The 20,502-nt window shown below is 39.6% G+C and overlaps 1 protein-coding gene across 23 annotated transcripts in view; it reads right to left on the bottom strand.

Annotated features, from left to right (window-relative positions):
* Positions 1-20,502, bottom strand: part of FBRSL1 (fibrosin like 1) — a 547,946-nt gene that overhangs the window by 424,094 nt on the left and 103,350 nt on the right. The gene's annotated exons all lie outside the window — the stretch shown is intronic.

The following is a 20,502-nucleotide window of genomic DNA, read 5'->3' as shown; positions in this document are numbered from 1 at the left end:
ATGATGACTGATGACCCAAACTGGGGTCTCTGAATGCTTATGGTTAACAACCCAATTCTTCAACAAGTTTACCATGACACAAAACCCCATCTGATAGAGAATCCAGCTGAATAAATTTTGTGCCTTTGAAATGTGAAGTATTATTACAGCATCCAGGTAATATTAATGGATCAACGACACCAAAAAAACCAAAGCAACTTCACCTACAAAACAGTGAGGTTATGACTGACTCATCTTTGTCAGTGCTGAGGTTCTGTACTAAGGATGGAAATAAAAGGCATACAATTAAATTTAACCAGAAAGAAAGCCTAAGATCAGCTGCAGAACAGGTGTGTCTGATTCCCTCCACATCTAGAGAAACCAAATCCCTGCTTGAATTCCCCTTCCCATTTCCCAAAGCTTTAAAAAGACAGCCCTGGATAAACTTCCCAGGGGTGACATTCTGAAATTTCTCATGGGAACAAGCATGATAAAGCTGCTAACGATAAATTCATGCAGGGGTGTAGGAAATCAATATAAAATGGCAGTTTCATGGACAACACTGCCTATTAGTCAGTAACAAGAGTCTGAATAGCACCTTACCCCCACCACTGAGCACATTCCAGAGTTGAAGGAGAATGTTGCTTTTCTTTGTACTTGGCAGGAATAGTCAGGAGTAAGCCAGCAAGCAGGCAGCGAGCCTGGACGAGTGGGTCCCAGCAGCAGACTGGGAGCTTTAGTACAACATCCAGCCCAGGAGAAGCTGACAGCTCTGCAAGGAGCTTGCATTCTCACTGGGGATTTTTCTTCCTTACATTTTCTCCACCACCACTGTCGGAACACCAAAGAAAGTACTTGGCAAATTTGGCTGTGTCATTTTTCAGTGGCTTTTGTGTCACTGGAACTGACAAGCACCTTAGCCTGCCTGACAGGAACAGTCAGGAGGACTTCTTAAAGCGAGTCTGTGATACAGGCCAGGCAAAGCTCCTTATTTTCCTTTTAGCTTCAGTAATGGCTCTCAAAGTGCTACAACTGTATGTCTGCCCCGTGCAAAATTTTTGTTCAAGCATTCCCGCAACGATGATTTGACTCATCTCTGCTAAATGAGGTTCTGAATATATTCATAAGACTACTTATCACAAAAATTATATAAATGAGCTTTCTTGATGCTTGCCAATGTTTTTAGCCACGTCAGTGTAAAGCCTTTATCTTGTCTAGCAAAAGTTGGCAGGTTAAATCCAACCTAGACACTCGAGACTACACAAATGACTGCTGCCAGTCAAGAAGCCAAAGCATCAAATCACTGAAGTGCAGGCATACTCTCTCATAATCATTTAATACTTGAAGGCAAACAATAAATGTGCCTCACTTCCCTGCAGACTTTACCCCAGTATCTCCCTGAAATTTAGCTGTAATTTGGACTAGTGTCATCACCTCATTTTCAAAGAATTTTCCTTTCACCTTCATTGCCAACAGATTTCCTGCTCCCCTGAATGCCTTTTTGTTTGTTTACAAAAACAAATTCCCAGGTCAAAGAGTCCTCTCACCTTGTACTACTTATTCTGTTAGCATCTACACAATAAATTGAAAATACACTGTGCACTGAGGGTTGTACATTATACACATACTATAGGAAAAAGTCCATTAATAGAAAACTTACTCCGATGAGAAGCAAGTGAAAATTATATGAAAAGCAGATCAAGTACAGCTCAACCATGAAATACAATCTTTTCAAACTTTAGAAGAGAACTGGAGTGGCCATAAATATCTAGCTAACGAGGGCTTTAATGGGATCTGTGCTCCTAACTCCTTCAAACTGCTAAAATAAATATATATATATATATATATATATATATATATATATATATATATATATATATATCGGAATGTCAATAGTGCCAAAATCTTCACAAATGTTGTATTTGCTCTGCTTATACAAACCCCAGGCATCCTTACAACCATCCATTCCCGTTGCTCATAAATATTTATCTAGTTGGAGCCAAGTGCATAAATGAACCTTCTAGCCAGTTTATGGCTGTTCTACCTTTAATCCTTAATCCCTTTGCACTATCTTTCTTGTCTCTAACCTGCAGAGGACTCTGACTGTTTGCATTTAATTCTTCTTACACATGCCCTGGAGCAGAAATGGCTTGTCAGGTTAAAGGTAAAGCAAATGTACTGCCACCAGTAGAGTAACCAGCCTTTTTGATATCAGAACACCTGAAACCAAGGCAGGTCAGGAAACAGAAGAACGAATAAGTGATTCAGCTGAGACTTCGCCACTCAGCAAATACTCAGACCTTTGTAGGACAAACCTCCTGCCTGCTACTCACGCTCACTAATTCTGAAGGTGGTCCCCTTCCTCTCTTTAATGAAATGAAGCCATGGGATAGCACAGCCAGAGACGAGACAGAGAGATTATGTCTAAATTGCATCTTGAACAACCACATAAGCAGAGGCAGAGAAAGGAAAGGTGTATGTATGCCAAAGAGGTCAGCAATGAGAGGCTTGAAGCCATCAAGAGATGAGAAGGACCCGGGAGATAAAACCTGGATGGTGTTTTATCAGCACAGGCAGAAAGGTCAAGTCAGGATGAGCACTTGGAAGAAGGAACATTACTATTTAGGCTTGGAGAGGGTCAGTGGAACAAAATGACAAGGGTTTGTCATAGTCAAGAGCTCTGATTCCTGAACAAGTCCTTTCCATTTTCCTCCCTGACCCATATTTCCAACCACAAAGCCTTCCACCTTTTTTGAGATACACTTAAATTAATCCTCAAATTTAGACCAAAGGCACAAATGAAATCCTGACAGTTTTCTTCAGTAACAAACATCTCTCATTTACTGCTGAGGACTTCATGAAGACAATCCACATTCTTTGCTCCCTGAAAGCCTGTCCTTCACTCTAAGTCTAAGCAATGCACTAGCTGTGAAGTCTGCCAGCTAGAGCTGCTGCTGCTGTCCGGAAGTCTGACAGACCACTGCCGAAGGCAACTCAGTGGCATGATACTGCCAAAAAAACAAAGTTGTCAAGGCCCTGCCGAAACTCACTCCTGGGAGTTCAAGAGTGTGGATTTGTTTTAATGGATGTTTCTTTCTGTTCTTCCCAATCTAATTGTTACTACTGTTCCTTCAAAACTGAAAAATTTAAGGTTTTGGAAAATGTATCTAAGCATGCAACTGCATCATCTGGCAGACCAGGCATTTAACTGCAAGGATAACATTATATAAATCACTGTGATGAGCCTGTTGAAGCACTGTATTTCCACCCCACTTCTATCTTGAAATGTCAGATGCCCCAAAAATGTATCAGATGTTGACATAATTTAGAAAATGTTTTTCCTTATTTCTTTCAAAAATCCTCCCTTAAATCAGTCCCCACCTTTGGCCACAGGCAACACTGACAGCAACAAAACCAAGGAAAAAAAAAGGGGTGGGGTGGGGGTGGGAAGTGGTGATCAAAAGAGAGTAAGTGAAAACACTTAAACTGCAGGAACCCATGGACAACAGTGCCATATTTGCAAACAATGCCCCCCAGTCAGTCTGGGAGTTTTCAAGCAGAGATCTGGGGTAAATGTACGTGGTTGATTCTTTGATATAATTAACATTGTTTGTCTCAGCATCAGTAAAAACAGGGTTTTGCCTGCTAGCAAAATTTTTGGACTGTGCACACTATTGTTTATTTGAATAAAAGGCTGAAGAGATAACTGCAGCTTTTTTCTGTTGCAAAAATTTCATATTTTGTGGAACCGTATCAGTTTATGTACAAATCTTACTGACACATACAAAGCATACCTCTTACCAAAAAAAAAAACCACAACCCACAATCAAAAAATGAAAACCAAACGTGATTTAATTGCTTTCTTCCAACATTTCTCAAATACCTTCAACAAAGCACATAACTGTCATCCAACATCTACTTATAAAAGTCTTTTTGAAGCCTTATGAAAACATATCAATATACCTACATCTGCTATTGTATGTTTACATGTCTTCTTGGAAACCTTAGCCCTGAATAAATAAATACTTGAAAATGCCTGATTTTGGCACAAATGCTTCCTGCTGTTTCAGCCCTTACAGGAAGATTAAGCTGTAATCCACCTGCTAGCAGCAAGCAGGTAGGAACAGAGAGGTGATGCCCAGAACAGGTAAGGCAAGGGCTCCAGGGAACTCCACAGTCTGGCAAATACGTGCTACAGCAGAAGGAGGTATGTTCTTCTGATTGCTGGAACAAATCCATTAAAAACTGCTAAAGGTGACCCAAATACCACTCTGTACTCCCCAAATGTGGGAGAAGACCTAGATTTAAAACTGCTAAGTTTTAACTTACTGTTTCTTGATTATATGGTTTTGTCTGTTTGATGACTGCTTCCCATTATAAGGTGCAGATTCAGGACTAAAGGGATCAGGGTGAGAAATGGCTCAGTAAAGTCAGTGTGAGTTTAGGCAATGGATCAAGTCCTCTGCAATTACTTTAACATAGTGTCCACAGTGGAGGTGTTTATCACCACTGGGGAACAAGAGCAACAAAGCTTTCTTGCAGTGGCCCGAAGGGTTGGGTTTGCAGGGCTGGCAGTGAAGTGTCAGGGCAAAATCCTACCTCAAATTTGAGATTGATGGGCAGCGCAAGAACCCCAGCAGCACCAACTGCAAGTTGCAAAAATTGATTAGCAGGCAGAAGCAGCAGGTTTATTTACAGATGCATGGAGAGAGATTCTGTAATTTGGGAAAGAAAAATATCTATAGAGCATTGGGACTTTGGAAGTGGTCTTTTTTCTTTTTTCATGCAATATTTGAAGTTACCTGTAACAAACAAACAAAAATACTACCTAAACCTTATAATAAACCTCAACTTCACACAACTAAGCAGCTGCTAAATCCTCCAGTATTTCCTACCTGGGTAAATACAAAGCACTAACTACTCTGTCCCTCATGCCTCAGCTGGCTGACTTGGGATTTCGCCAAGTTTTAAGCCTCCTCTCACACAGCCATGTCAAAAGTTTGGAGGATTTTTCACTTTTTTTCCCCCCACTTCCATATAGAGGTACTTTTTAACAACTCATCTCTAATAACCCCACTAAGCATCCTCTCAGTGACACTTCATTAAAAGCTGAAACAACCTGAGCACAGCACAGTTACAAATTCACAGGACAAAGCATCTGCTGCTGTAACTACTCTCCCAAACTGGTTATTAAAACTTCCAAAAGCTGAGAACACAAAGGTCCCAGGACACTGTCTGCCCACAGGAGCAGCCAGTCTTTATACATTTAAACACTGTGCTTTCCACTTCGTGCCTCCACCAGCTGCTTTCATTTAGATGCAGGTCACACTCACACAGACTAGAAGGCATCACCAACTTGTACAAATTGCTAACATGGGAATTCAGGTCCTTGAAACTCATGCATTGCTGCCGATGGACACTCTATCATTTCTCCATTAAATCTTTAAATAATAATAATAATAATACTGCTATTAATAGAGTGTCTTTATTTTTTAGTAAAGGTTCCTGATGTCTAAGATAACTTTGCTATAGACTAAAAATAAAAAAAAAAATTAACAGATTGATAAATCTCTTATGTTGCCATAAAATATAAAAGTTCAGTGGTCTGAGACGACAGGAATTTTCTTGTCAATCCACCAGTCACACTTCATACAGGCTTGCAACGTTTCAGGAGTGGGGGAAGGAGATTTGGGGAAGAGCATCAGTTAAAACTGGTTTCCAATGGCAGATCAGAGAGCACACAGGCAGCAGCAGAGAAACATATGTTTGAACCCAAGCCAAAAATCTGGCTTCCTTAGGAACTGTAGGATGACACGCCTCTTGTAGTGGTAATAGTAGGCTGAAAAGTGGGGGTGGAAAAATTCCCTCTGCTCATGCAGAAAGCAAATTCTGTAACATCTACCTAACAGTATTTAATTCAGAACAGCTGGGGTTTGGAAAAAGCCATCAAAATGACCCATTAAAGACAGTCAAAAGCTTGACATTTTAGGCTTTGATATCATTGTCTCTTCACTCACCACTGCTTTATGAGATACTTGGGAAAATGGTAAATAACACATTGGTGTCAAAAACCTAAAGCACTTTGCAAGACATAAACCCATATATTACTTGGTCAAGAGCTGAAAAATGTATATGTCTTTGCTATCTTACATTAACATTTCCATGGAATTAGGCATATGAAAATGGTGATCAAAAGTTAATTTCAGCATTCAAGTCAAAAATCAAAAGAGCAGAACAGTGACTTCTAGTTTGGGTGTTCCCTTCATTAAGTTCAACTATGGTAGTAACAAGAGAGGAAGGAGAGACTCCAAAGGAATAGCATTTGCCCGTATCAGCAGGACTGATGGTCTGTTCTGGTCTGGCTACGGTTCAGAGTAGACTAATAGTACCAGCCTAGAGCTGAAAAATATTGTTATGACAGTAGACAGTAGTCCCTCTGTTGCCACCAACAGAAATTTGGGGTTCACCTGAATATTAGAAAACTGCATAGTCGGAAAGATAACAAAAAAAATCCCAGGCAAAAAAACACCCAGAAAAACTACACAGATCCAAGTTCCAGTGTTTCAGATGGCAGCAAATGCAATTCCCCATCAACACAGGGCCAATGCAAGCTTTGGCTAAGGCCATGTCCCAGGTCTGTAGACTTAGTGAAAGCTACTGCTTTGCCTTCTTTCTGCTGCATATCCTCCTTGAAATAGATTGTGCTGATTAACAGTTCTGTGCCATTTGATGAAAAGATACTTTAGAAACTGGCTTGCATAGCTGTTTATACAGCAGCAAATACCATATTTGTGGAGTACAAGTGAGCAGAAAGACATCTGCTTGCTTGACTTCAGTAGGTACAAGTGGCTCATTCTTCAGGGCACGCTTGCTTTCTCTGCTTGAGTGTTCATTGCCTGAACTGCCTTGTCTCGGATGGTTGAATCCAATCCATTTCCTTTTTGCATATCAAAGAGTTGATTTTAGGAGGATTGCAGGCAGTGCACAGAGGCTGCTGTCCAAGATTGTAAGGTGCTCCTTTGCACCTGCACACAGCTGATGAACTGAAGTTCTGCAACCATAACTGAACAGAAATAATTTCTATATTCCAGTTCTTTTAGCTGCTTGCCAACCTTTGTACCATTCCCACATTCACCCAATATTTGAAGGGACTTCAGAACAAAAATAGTCACAGTTCTTTCAAGAAAAATTAGTGAATTACAGCCACTACTCTAGTTCTGAATTCAGTTGCAGCTGTTGTGGATTAGCACCCTTAAAAAAAAAAAAAAGCCCAGTGAAAGCCTAGACCAAGTAGCTACTCAGGTGGGAGGCAGTGTCCCAAGGAGAACACACTGTTCCTCTGTGCAAAGGACGATTTAGCAAGGGAAAAATCTGCCTCACTGGCTGCCAGGAGTTTGCTTCTCCACCTGTATGTTTCTATTTCACAAGCCTGACCCACCCCAAACACGAAGATACGCTTTGTTAAATATGAACAAGGTATCAGACCGCTATTGCTTGCAACTGCTGCTTTGTGTTCCTTGAAGAACAAGCAGCACTGATAAGTTATCTAAATTTCAAGATTGCCCCAGAAGCAGATAAATCCTCCAGAGAACAAATTTTCTTTTTTTTGTTTTCATGTTAGCATGTTAGCACTTGAGAAAGTTAACAACCAAACTGAGAGATATGCAGAATTTGTATTATTTCTAGACAGCAAAGTTTTCTGCAACGTGTCAGCGGTTCTGTTTTTGTAGGCCGTTTTAATAAATAAATAAAAGGCAAGCAAGCCTTAACATGTTTCTTCCTGGTCTCAAATAAAACATACATTCAAAATGAGATCAGAACTAAGCTTGTCATTGGTACTCCTCCATCCAAAGGGTGACCAGATTGAAGCCTGAAAATCAAGTCTTCATAAAGTAACATTTTCCAAACCTGCCAATTCCCACTACTTCAAGTGGCGGCAGCTTTGACAAAGAAAATGCTGTTCTGCTCTTCCCAGCAGGCAGAGCTACTGCTAAGAATTAAGAGAAACCTCTCAAAGATGTTTACGTCCCTCCCTGTTTGTCTGGAGCCTGAAGAGAATGCAAAGAGAACATGGGTGAGGAGTAAGAGCACTACTTTTTATTGGGATAGGGGGTTTTTTGTTTGTTTGCTTGTTTGTTTTCTGATATCAAGGAAATAGCTCTAGGTACAAAATACATATGGACTGAATCTTATCGAGGATACACCTGCCCAAGACCACTGAAAGAAAAGTTAATATAAGGTTTTTTGGAGTGTTTTTCTTTTTAAACACAGTAACATTTTGTCTGAATTTCAGCTTGCAAAGGTAGTGTGCATGCTCAACTGCTGAATAATCCATGGATTTAAGCGTCCTTAAATACACAGCAAAAAGATAGATTACCCATTAGGATAAAATAATATACATAAGCCCCTAAATACATATATATACTGTAATACACTTTTTAAATAGTCTCTGTGTGTGAATTTAAATGATAATATGCATGCTAAAAAGTTTCAAAAGACATCTTCACAAAGGAGCCATTACCACTGTGTAAATAATACATCATTTAAAATAAATTCTCTGAACTCCCATGAAAGGTTTTTTTGGTCAACACAGAAAGAAATAAGGAAAAGAGCACACATATAAAATACAAATGGTATTATGGGTTCAGTCTAAATTCATAACAGAGTGCACACGTGTGAGGGGAGGGGATTATTTAGTTCCTAACAGCTGATTTTGTATTCCTTTACTTTTGGCCCGAAATCTTACAAAAAGTAAAGGGCTTGATGGATTAATAAAGTCATAATTTACAGTCTTTTCAGACTGTGACCTCTTGCCAATTTTCCAGTGGACACCTTAAGGATTTTCATAAACATCCACTGCTCCATGGCACACACAACCTTGCTTTTCTTCATCAACTTTTATGGACCCTTGATAATTATCCACAGATTCTAAACTAAAAAGGCTAAAATGTTCCCTCAGACATTGTGACAGCACTGCCTGGTAACGACACGAACCTGTGCTTTGGAGGAAGCAAGCTTTGATCAAGAAGGCTTGGGAAGGTATGATGGCTGAGACACCAGTTCTAGGACAATGAAACAGTCTATGCAGAACAAGGAAGTCTTGAACATGAGCGATCAGGTTTTACAACTTTTTAAACTCCAGTTTTCAATGAAGTCTGTTTGGCATCCACAGTCTTGGTAAGTCTAAGTTTGGTAATAATATACTAGAATTTGCCAGTAAAACTTACATTACTGAACACGGAGTAATGTAAACAAGGTGTTTTATAGTGATACTGCAATATACACAACTGAATTCACACAGGGATCCCACACAGTTTGCATCACTAAATTCACCAGTATACTTAAAGCTGTGTAACTACTCCACAGCAAACACCTACAGGAATCAGGCACCTAATTTCCTTCTTGGCATCATCTCTTAATGAAAATTGGTGACCGTACCGATTTCAGGAGCGGCTGTATGGCATTCTCTAAGGTCTTTTAGCTGTGAGACTGTTCTTCCCTCTTACAGAATTGCTCTGATATGCTTGATCTCTTCAGATAACTCTAATCCTCTGATCTTCCTGCAAAGACATTAATTGAACGACTGTACTAAGGTAGAGGGAGAAAATAAGGATTCCTCACGAAAAAATACTTCTCAGGAGTATTCATATGTCTCACCTGCAGTTACTATTCTGAAAACCCCAGATCAAAATTATTTCTTATCACATTTCATTGCTGAACAGCAAACATACTGTTAAATGTCCCTAGCACATTTATGTTTGAAGGCACACTTTCATAAGCTAATTCCTACACACTATCAAGCACAATGATATGCCATCAAGTACACCAATATGACAAAATCATAGCTCTGCGCTGAAGACGTGCAGGAAAGGGAAAATCCACTTTCATTCACTCTGCAGTGAGTGGCTGAAATAATTTGGTCACAAGGGGTGACAGATATAAGAGCACAGTTACAGATAAGCAGCTCTGCTGCCACTGAAGTGGGAGTATGTTCCCTTTTGTTGTTTTGTATCACACCACCTACCAAGCCCTTCTCTCTTGACCTGGCCTTCCCACACACAGCCCAGTCCCTTCCCTCTTGTTCCGAATAAGCAAGAAAAAAAAAAAAATTAGGTTTCTCCCTTTCAGGGACATGAGATGGATGAAAACAGCACCCTCAGGGAAAGAAATAGATGGAGCTGTTTGAACATGATCCTGCCCATCTCAGCTCTCAGCATCAGAGGAACTTCTGCAGGGTTCAAAACTTCAAGACTGGCCCCAGGATCTCAACATAACGCCAAAGAGAAGTGGCATGTGCTTTTCCAAGTCAAGATGTCACTTGCCTGGACACGTGCCTGTGCCAGCTGTTCCTGCTGAAAGCTTAAGCCTGCAACTGTTTTGCTTCACTTTCCTGGCTGCTCTCAAGTTAGTTTTTGGTTCTGCCTTTCCAAAAGTAGTTTAAAGGAGAATAAAACCAATAAAAGCAAGAGCTGGTATATCTTTCTCCAAGCGAAGCTAAAAAGTGACGGCACAAACCCTTTATTCTAAGCAATCCCTATCACAATCTGCACTCTGAAATTTGTAAGTCACATGCCAAGACTTGCTTATGCAGTGTAAATGCCAGCCTATGCCCTGCACCCCTCACTTGCTGTCAACACCCATGTGTCCCACTCTCTCTTTTCACTCTCCTGAAGTCACTCTCATTTCCCATCGGTTTAGGGTGGCAGCAGGAGAGTCATACCTGACACAGCTCCAACATTAATTGCCAAATGCTCCCAGAAGGGCTCCAGCACCAGACAGCTGGGTGAGGAAACAGCAGAACCCAGCCCACTAATATAGGCCCTATTTGCATGGCTAACCAAGGATGTCTTGCATGCTGCACAGGCAAGAGATTCATCTAACCACCTATTATATAATTTGGCCTAATATTTAACAATTAATTATTTTTTTAATCTGACCTAGCTTCAGTCCTCAGCCAGAGGAAGCCTTGTGTTCTCAAAAGGCAATGTTAAATAGAAAAAACAACAAAAAACACACCCAAAGACACAGTAAATTTGGAGTGTGGCAATAGGAAAAACTGATGCATTGCGTCTGCTCTGCAAATTATTTTCCACATGACATTTCCCCCTGCCCCTCCCTGAAGACTCCCATTCAGTCAGCTGCTATTTGAGTTCCTGGAGAAGCCAGGAGCCCCGGTTCAAGGACCCGCTCCCAGCCGTGCTCTCTGCCATGCAGCCAGGATGATGCAGCCGTCTAGGCTTCTGCAACCAGCCCTCCAACACAGGAGACAGAGCCACCCAACTTAGAAAAAGCACATATTTACATCCCTAAGCAAACTTTAAAATAATATATTCACCCACAAAGTGCTGCTAAGAGACACACAACAAGGCAGTTTTAAGAGCTCCTTAAACTGGAATGTGGAGATATCAAAGGTGAGTTCGTGTTTTAGATTCAGTGAGCCATTGCTCCACTCTTTGCTCTTGACAGTTTGGCCTGAAACAATACCAGGCAACTCTTCTAAGCTGAGCCCAATTACTTTATGACATCTTGCTTCAAACTGATTAAGGTTGAGGAAACTCACGAGCTTCACTTGGTGCTCATTCCAGAGAGGAACAGTCAGCTTTTGAAGACAGTATTTTTCTGGGCTTTGATTTAGATCTGTTTGCCAAGTTCTTCATTAGCACACTTTTTTTCTTTTCTTTTTGGAAGGGGTGGGTGGGTGGGGGACAGCATCCTCATCATCTTTGGTGTTTTAGGAACTAGCTGCTTACCTTGCCTAAGCAGAAAGCCTAAAACTGCTGAATGAAGACAGGGCAAGGCCTCTGCAACACAAAACACAAATTCTGCACTTTCTGTCAGTGCCAGTACTAGCATGGAAAAAGTGAAAGCTTTCTCAGAAGTGAAAGGGCAAACGCAGAACAATTACAAATGAGATTAAAAAGTTAAAGGAAAAACAGATTCCTTAAACCTTCACCTCTGTTAGGTCATGAGCTTCAACAATATTTTTTCCATTTCAAACCAACTTATTTTATAAACAGAATTTTAATATACATTACTCATATCCTAGACACTAAGGCATGTGCATTAATACTGTGACACCTCAAAATACAAAACTTGACTGTTTTAGTAATGTGACATTCCTCAGGAAATTCAAATCTTAATCAGGTTCCATTTTCTTTTGCTGTTATTCAAATGTAATAACACACTTATGTAATTTAATCTAAAAAGATAAAAAAAGGACAACAAAATTTTGGTAAATGAACTGAAAAAAATCATTAAGGGGATTTCTAAATCCCTGTTTAATGAAGCATAATAGATAGGGTTGTTTCTGTTCTTGTTTTGGTTGTAAGGTAAGAGTGAGTTTTGGTTTTGATAGTTCTTCTATTGTTTCTATAATTTTTAAAACAGCAAAGCTTTGCACAGAAAATCCAGACTCCTACAGCATTCAAAAATTACCACTTATCCTCACTTCCTCTCACTTGTACACCTCCAGGACAAGTCTTGGGTCTGCCTCACCAGTAGCATCTCAAGAGGCAGTTGAGGACAGCAGGATGACCCCTCTGAGCCCTCTCTCAGAGGGTGACTGCTGTTTCTTCTTAAGAAGCCACCCTGAAATATCCTTATTCCATCCCTCTACCTTACTACAGTTGTTCAATTAATGTCTTTGCAGGAAGATCAGAGGATTAGAGTTACCTGAAGAGATCAAGCATATCAGAGCGAATCTGTAAGAGGGAAGAACAGTCTCACAGCTAAAAGACCTTAGAGAATGCCATACAGCCGCTCCTGAAATCAGTACGGTCACCAATTTTCATTAAGAGATGATGCCAACTTGCAGCACTTGAGCTAAAATATGATTCCTGCTGCAACTCGAGGCACATAATGCAATTGTGAAATTACTATTAAAAACAAGGAGCAGGGGCGGGGGAAGTTGCCCACTGTCACACATCTTTCTACAAGCAGTATTATTTAAAATAATAACTTACAGAAATCATACTTAAAATATTATATACTTTTGTTATCAAAACCTAAGATAGTCTCTGCAGCCAGAACTGGTGAGTTAATACAAATAATAAATTATGAATAGGCTGAATTTCAAGCCTACAAGAAAAAAATTGCATCATTCACATTTTCCATGAAGACAGGAATTTGTCATCTTTCCTCTCCAACAATTCTCACTGTTGTTCAGCACTGGAAAAAGTCTCACTCCATATCCTCCTGTCAGTCTTGGGCACCAAAATTTAACTTGCTGGTTTTGCTTTCCTCCAGCAAGTGTTTTAATGAATGCTTCCTTCTTTTGAGATGGAAAGCACATGAGGAACTCACTTGATTCAAAGCTTGTCTTGTGCTGCTTTTTTTATCCCTAGAGTAACATATTGGTTTTTTAAGCAAAGCAAACAGAGAGGATTTAGTGGAATACAATTTCTTTTGTTTTATTACTCCATTAATTTTATTTATGTTCAAATATGTTGCTTTTATCAATTTGGTACGAGGGAGAGAGATGCATCAAAGGGAAGAAACATGATTGTACTTCAAAATGAGGCATTGGGCAGAACAGGAGCAGGAGATGCCTGAACCACCTAAGATGATCAGTCATATTAATACAATGCAGTTTTGATAGGTAGAAATTACAGGGTAATAGATAGTCCGAGCATTATTCAGAAATCTACTGCAACCATATGTTCAGAATGGTGCCTTTATGTTCCTTCCTGCAGATATACATGCAAGCAGTCATTTAAAAAGAGAAAAAAATTCCTTTCTTAGCAGTATATTTTGGGTTTTCTAGTCTACATCTCTTGAAAGTCTGCCACTGCAGAAAAAAAAAAAAAAAAAAACCCACCACATTTTCCCCAGATTTCTTTCTTTATAGTGTTATTTTTGAACACTCAACTCTGCCTCGGTCAGCAAAGCAATAAATACTCTTATCTTAAGGAACCATTCCAATGATAACACCTTGCCAAAACCTAATTAAATACTAACTAAAAAAATTCCAGAATGAAATAGAGCTCTTGCTAACTGAACCCACTTCACAGTACACTTCTGCGTTAACATGCTGCCACAGAGTTTTTTCTTACATGATACAAAGGACAAGTTGTTTTTTTAAGGCAGCATCCTTGACAGCATGAATTGGATAGAAAAGAAGAAAAAGCAAAGCTTTTTCCTAGCTACAAGAAATGAATGATGATGAAGACCCTGCAAAAGGCCTCTGCTAATGACAAAATATTACTCCACAGGTTAATGAAAACCAAATACCAATTTAACATGCTAACCTTTGAGCAAAATGAGTTCAACTAATCAAGAGCCCTCCAAAAGGGTATTTTGAACTAAGAGAAAAGACTGGAAAAATCATTTACATAAGATGGCTGGTAATGGTGCATTTAATGGCGTTGGTGATAGGCAATTGTACTAAGAAAATGAACACATCATGTACGACCTATTCCCTAAAGCATTTAATAGGATGTCTCCAAAGTGTCAAATTCTACCACTGGTGCTGAAGCAGAATTCCTGTTAACAAGCAAGGCAGTAACACTCTTCCTCAGGACGGACACACCACAGAATTTTAAACAGAAATAACATCTACCATCCAAATCCAGACTGGACAACTTCATTGCATCAATTTTAATACTAAAGGACAGTTCACCTCTGGATCAGACCATGCATTTTCCCCCTCTGAACTCCTCTGGCAGAGAAGAATATGTATTACCCACGATCTGCAATTTCTTTATGGACTCTGTAGGAATCCATCTCTGAGTACCTCTGCCTGAAGACTACTGGATAAATAAATCCTTACACACTTGTTTTTTAAAAGCTTACCCTGGCAAAAGTACTTTAAGATATCCCGAGTTTGTGCAGGTATACATGCAAGGCTTGTATACACATCTGCCCTCATCTTGTCCCAAGCACCAACAGAAGTTTTATTTTTGATGTCCATTTACCATGGCTCAAGTACAAGAAAACAAATCTCCTTCATCTCTCTCTGAAATGGAAGGCCATGCAACTCTTAGAAATCTATCCAGACAGCTAAACAAAAAGTGGTATTATCCTACTGCCACCAACAACAAAAACAATTAACTCCCATAAAGGTGAAAATACGCAACTGGCTTCCCAGTCCCTATACGCACCCACAGTAATGGCACTAAGGCTTTTCCCGTGCTGTTTCCCTCCTGCCCCGCCCCGCCCCCCCCCCAATGTACTCCGCAGACTACTGGAAACAATTCAGCAGTCCCCAGCTAAGCACCACACCTGTGATTTATTACGTACCACTTGCACTGTGGCAACTGCAACCTACATACCCTTGTTTGTCAAACAAAATTCAGCATCAAATTACATGGTTGGGAATGTGTCCAGCATCTCATAACAAGTCCAGATCTTAATAGATGCAAGATGTTATGTTACAATTAAATCAGGACACATCATCTGTAGGAAATACATTTTAAAAGAATATTAAGCTCTGCAATATATTATCTTTGCTAATATCAGATAATGCAGCCTTTACACCAGCCTTTTAAAGGAGGACACAGCAGCAGGCATTTCTCCCCTGAATATATCTAATATAGTAGGGAATAGCTGGCAACTAACAAATGCTTGCTTTGGCAAAGCATATAACACTGCTGGTTTGTGCATTTGCTAGTATTTTCAAACTCCTTAAAAATGACCTAGCACACCAGGCACCTTTGGCTTTACTAGCACGTCAGGGTTTTCTTCAAGCACTTTCAGTCTTGACAGATAACTGCCCAGCAGAAAGATGACAAGATTGTCACCTCAATGAACATTCAAACAACATGATTACTGGAAAAAATCTGTACAAATATAAGGGAGGCAACTGTAACTGAGCACATGTATTAATTGAGCTCACAACAATACCCCAGGAAAGCACCAGTGAACAACGTGTCCTAAACCTACAAGAAACGCACTTCAGATACTCCACCTAAGAGGCATGGTGACCATGCTTTTGTTGACAGTCCTGGCTAGGGTTGTGCTCCCTACATTTTAAGCCTTTAACAAATTGTATTATTATTTGTTTTAAACTTCATCTGCTCACTTTCAGTTTGGAGAAGTACTGAACTAGTACAATAGCCACCTAATGGATGCACGTTAGCACTTTCTTGAATTATAGACATCCAGAAAAGTCATCAAAAAGAGGCTAATCACAGGTACATTAAACTACTTAAATCTCTTTCTTACTTTTCAATATATCACTTTGTAATTTCATGAGTCAGATACCCTCCTCCCTTTCAGGTCAGCTAAAGTTTAAGTAGCATGATCCTTGCTGGCTGCACTGAAAGCACTAACAGCACTAACCTAAGATTTTTGGCTAACAGCTGTCCTTCAATCCTTCCATTCTTCTCTTCATTAATCATTCCTGTTTCACTGTCTGAACAATAAGAAACACATTATGAAGCTGAAGTTTTCCAGGTCTGGAAACCTTTATGTTCATTTGAAAAAAAGATCCCATGGAAATGTGCCTACAGTTAATAAAAGACCCAAACCTTTTGTGAAAATATACCTTGCAGTTAAGGGATTTCATAATTAGAATATAATTACTCAGCCATATAATATGTCAAATTACAAAGAATGATTGTTTGTTAAGCTACAGATAAAAAGAATTAATAAATCTGGAGCCACAGATAAAACCAATTAAATGGAAGTCCTTCCCTCCTAACACATCGGAGGCCACCTCTGTATCCAGTACTAGTTTACATGCACAATCGCTGTGATAAAACTTTTACACTATATACATAGCATAAATCCCAGTAGTAAATAATTCAGTACAAGAAACGGCTGCAAAGAGGACAGCTGGTGCTGACAACGCTATCAGCGTCTTTGCTACTACATGACATACAGTCATTTATGAGTGGAGTAAGATTATGAAGAAGACAACGCAAATTCCAGGTTAAGCTTGGAGTTGTTAAGGGATTTCATTTATTACTTGAATAAGACCCAGCATCCTTTCAGGTAGTGTTCTAAATGAAACTACCTGTCTTCAAAATAGACTGAGGTCTTTGCATACAAATTCAAAGGACTCTAACAGAACACCTAAAACACACAGAGAAAGACTACACTCCTCTTTGTTTCATGTAAATCCTAAGACTCAGTTATTGCACAGAATATAATTTGATTAACAAATTCAGGCAAACCTACCTTATAATATATGCGAGAGTACAACAGAGGGCAGGAAGACACACCAGCAACCTTGGTGCCCTGCCAAGCAGGCCACCCTGTTGGAGTCAGTACCACAGACACCTCCTGGACCAGCAAAACATCGGCTTGTCCTGAAAGCATCTGCCTTCCCTCAAAGTTCCAACAGGCCTCAACAGAGCAAAGACACACAGGAAAGCTCAGCAGAAACAGTAAGGAATGATAAGAACAAAAGATTTAAAAACAGTCCCAGAAGAGCACCTACTTCAAATTAAAAGCCACACACGTTCTCTCTGCACATGGATAAAAGCATTACCCATAAATTGTTCTGCTTTTCCAGTTCATGGATTTCACCCCATTAAAAAGCCTTCCCACCTGTACATCGAAAATTAGAGTATGTATTGGACTTCCTTGCAAGTGCACTTTGTTTTTTTCCTACTCACCAGAACTCATTAAGTCACAAAAAGCAACTGTCAGTTTTGCTACTTGATCATGCAATGCTTTTCCTTACCCACTAGAGCACAGTCACCACAAGTTCCTGCAACTACAAAAAATCAGACCTCAGGTCCCCTACTTTTCTCTGCCCCTTCATTACACAACCATACAATTTTTACCTCAATACACCTTCAGCAACGCACAATTCATCCATAAATTGAAGAGTGATATATAAGAATATTCTGTAAGGCATAGCTAAAAATTAAGAACGTAATTAGGTAAACTACACTGAGAACATAGCTAGTGATAAATTAGGGATCCACCATCTTAATCAGTACCAATAATTACACTCTCTTTCAAATATACTGAGGATTAAAAGACACTAATGTTATATTTTCCTGCACAATAATATAGTATTGACTGTTTTAAACAGAAGAAAGTACATTTTCTCACCAAGTCAGAAGATGAATTATGGTCATTTTAGAGGCCCTGAATATCCCATTGGCCACGCTGCTCATATTGTGGCAAATTTAAACAAAGATAAATCTAGTCAACATAATCTGAGGTATGAGATTGGGAATCAATGGAAAAGGGTTGTAGTCTCAGCACCTAACCCAGATGCCTAACAGCAATATTTACCTAGCTTACAGAAGTGCTGAACAAAACAAAAACATTAAGTAAAATATAAACTTCTATTAATATCACTTCTTTTAAGGACATTGATTCATCAGTATTTATTTTTATATATTATACCGACATTTTAATTGGACAAAACCTATGGCACACTCCCCCAAAAAACGATTTTACATTATCAAAACATCAATCTAACAGTGATACAAAGTTTCAAAGACATATTCAAAGTAAGTAAACAAGAACTCACTTGTGCAATAAATGTCCAAGCTAGCCAGAAGAAAAAACAAACAACCCCCCCCCAAAACAAAAAAACCAAACAAACACAAAATCCAAAACCACAAAAACCCACTGAAAGCAATGAACTCCACCCTTAAATTACTATCACAGGAATGAAAATCTGCTGGTGTAGTATCCATTAGTCACTCCGCTTCCACGGTATCATTGTGGGACTGACTCACAGCCGCTGCCTCGGAGTCAGCAGCTGTAGGGCAATTCCCTACCAAGGGCTCAGGGGATGGGAATAGTTTTGCCATTCCTTACTGACCCCAAGCTGCTGCAGTCACACAGCCAGAACCCTACAGCTGTACAGAAAGGTCCATTAAACCTCCATTGCTACGGAAAATGAAAACCAATTTATAAAAATGTTAAATCTAAAAGTGTTTTTTTAATTTCATGCTAAGGAGGCATTTCATTGCTGCTGTGGTGACCATTATCATCTTTCTACACTTGAGACCACCAGCAGATCCTGAACCGCTGAAGGTTTTCTTCAAAAACACAGATTCTTGTTTTCAGAAAAGAATCACATCTCCAATACTTATAAACAGCATGGGCCATGTTATAAAATGTCAAATAGCTTTTCAGTTACTTTTAAAGGACCTCGGAAAATTCATGTATCTAGGGCCATAAAAATGCACTTCTCATCATTCTGGTTAAAACATCATCAAAATACCATTTGCCTTTTTACAAGGCCAATTAGCCCGCAGATCCCTCTAATGACTCTCGCTTTTGCTGGTTGATATCAGAAATCATTATATTTAAACTTGATGCATTTCAGAAGGAAACCAGAATGACTGGATTTTTGTGTTTATTAATGCTCAATAAAGACATTGGTACCCCAGAAGCACAGAATTATCCAAGATTATCTGTTATCTTTATGCAGAAAGCGTGTCTCCACTAAACGAGAAGTGTATATACTATCAACTAAATCGTTGCTGAAACTCACATGAGAGATTTCACTTGTTGCAAGAAATGCAGTGATACAAGCTAAAACAGTTAAATGTCTATTACACAACTTGTGCCATAATATAGTATCAAATTCAACAGCACTGAGCACACCATCCAAGCTTGATTTATTGCAGCTAATTGCTAATTAGGGTTATTTTTGAAGCACTGCTGTTTGCATTGCACCAGATTTGCACTTGGGGAGAAAACAGGATTTACAAGGTCAGAATGAAGTTTAAACATTTGTATACAGACTGCTTCACTCCCCTCAGTATTGCTAAAAGGTCTCAGCAATCTGAAGACAGTATTTACACGTGCTGTTATTAAAACCGGGCACTCCCAACTTTGTATAAAGCAGTTATTAACATGCAAAAATTCAAAGTAGGATTGCAATGGTTACCCAGACAACTTCCTAATTAAATAATGGCAGTAATATCACTATGCTTCCATGTATTACATTAAAAATTGAACAGTGCCTCACTAATAATGCATTGGTCATTTGCATAATCTGAAGACACTGGCTGCCAGTATCAGCTATGGAACATCATATCATGAACCACCAGTACGTACATCCCACACCCCCTCCCACGGCCAGCAATTGCGAAGATGAACAAACCAGTAATTCATGGGAGCTCCTGTTTCAAACTCCTGCCTATTAAGACCTATTTAAGCATTGTTAGCAGTAGGATGATCCTCAAGATAAAACCTGGCCATTTCAGAAATCAAACCCCATTGTAGACTCTACTATCCCCAATTTCAGCATCAGTCTTCTCATTCCCCTAGCAGATTTCTAACTGATGTTTCAGGCACCACGGCAGCATGTCTGCAACCAAAATACCATCATACCAGCTACACCCCAAGCAATCAGCCTGTTGCGCTGCACTCCTTGGTGCCTCTGCAATGTCTCTGCCAATACCCATACAGCTATACTCATCTGTACTGCAGGTGGGCTATGCCGAAGCAAGGTATACAGAAGCAAAAAAGACTAACCCACCTTCCAAAATTCAACTACAGCAGTCAGTAACTATAAAAGCAGACTGACGGAGTGCTACAACACATAACCTCTTGAAAAATAAAATTTCAGTCCAGTTAGACGAGATACAGGACACTAACATGCAG

The sequence above is a fragment of the Falco peregrinus genome, chromosome 2 (genome assembly GCF_023634155.1).
Source record: "Falco peregrinus isolate bFalPer1 chromosome 2, bFalPer1.pri, whole genome shotgun sequence".
Lineage (NCBI taxonomy): Eukaryota > Metazoa > Chordata > Aves > Falconiformes > Falconidae > Falco > Falco peregrinus.
This window is presented reverse-complemented; position numbering and strand designations above follow the sequence as displayed.